The 1081-nt window shown below is 35.7% G+C and overlaps 1 protein-coding gene across 1 annotated transcript in view; it reads right to left on the bottom strand.

Moving 5' to 3' along the window:
* LOC106877175 (5'-3' exonuclease PLD3) overlaps positions 1-535 on the bottom strand; it is a 12917-nt gene extending 12382 nt beyond the window's left edge. Inside the window, exon 1 of the mRNA XM_052971451.1 lies at positions 431-535. The gene's annotated coding sequence lies outside the window, so the exon portion shown is untranslated. The remainder of the gene's footprint in view (positions 1-430) is intronic.
* Between the last annotated feature and the right edge of the window lie 546 nt (positions 536-1081).

The following is a 1081-nucleotide window of genomic DNA, read 5'->3' on the forward strand; positions in this document are numbered from 1 at the left end:
CCCAATATTGCTTGACAACCGATGCTGGTGTGTTTACGTCCCCGTAACTTAGCGGTTCGGCAAAAATGACCGATAGAATAAGTACTAGGCTTACAAAGAATAAGTCCTGGGATCGACTTACTCGACTAAAGACGTGCTCTAGCATGGCCACAGTCAAATGACTGAAACAAGTAAAAGAGTAATATATATATATATATATATGTATGTATGTATGTATGTATGTATGTATGTATGTATGTGTGTATGTATATATGTATATATATATACATACATGCATACACATACACATACATACATACACACACACATACATACATACATATACTCATGTTCTAGGCATTCTAGAACGCGCTAAGTTCTATTTTTTCTTGTTAGCATCGTCACACACACACACACACACACAACTGGTTGAGTGAATAGTTTTACGTACTGTGTTTGTGTAAAAGTTGACAAAGACAATCACCTCACTTTTGGCAATTATGGTGGCATTAAAATAAAATAGGGCACGATTGAGGGAGACCTTATTGCATATAAAACATACTTTTATTCCCAGTTCACAACATCGTCAGGGACAGTTCAGTTTTTTTACAAAACCTCAATAATCCTTATACTCGTCCTTCGTCTCCTGACACAGAATATAAATAAATAAATGAAAAGGCTGAACGAAAATCTCCTACATACGAATGACAGAAAATATATTTTCCCGTGACTAAATTGTTTCAAATTATGACGTAAGGCCACCAATTTTAAGGATAGGAGACAATTCCATTAAAATGCCACAATACTTAACTGGCGCTCTATTTCATTGACCCCGAAAAGATTAAAGGGTAGGTCAACCTCCGCGGAATTTCCTATTACTAAATTAATAATTGATGAGAAAATAATTTATCAGAAACTTTAACGGCGGTCCTTTACAATATCTGGATGAGGCGACGGCATCATTCGCCTTCTTTAGCCTAGCATTTTTATCCTCGTAACGGAGGAAGAAACTTTTGTGGGTGAAGGGGTGCCATTTTAGCTGTTTTCCTTTAACAATCAGCCCTTTAAGGATTCGAATTGTCAAAAAAAAAAAAAAAAAAAA

The sequence above is a fragment of the Octopus bimaculoides genome, chromosome 11, assembly GCF_001194135.2.
Source record: "Octopus bimaculoides isolate UCB-OBI-ISO-001 chromosome 11, ASM119413v2, whole genome shotgun sequence".
Lineage (NCBI taxonomy): Eukaryota > Metazoa > Mollusca > Cephalopoda > Octopoda > Octopodidae > Octopus > Octopus bimaculoides.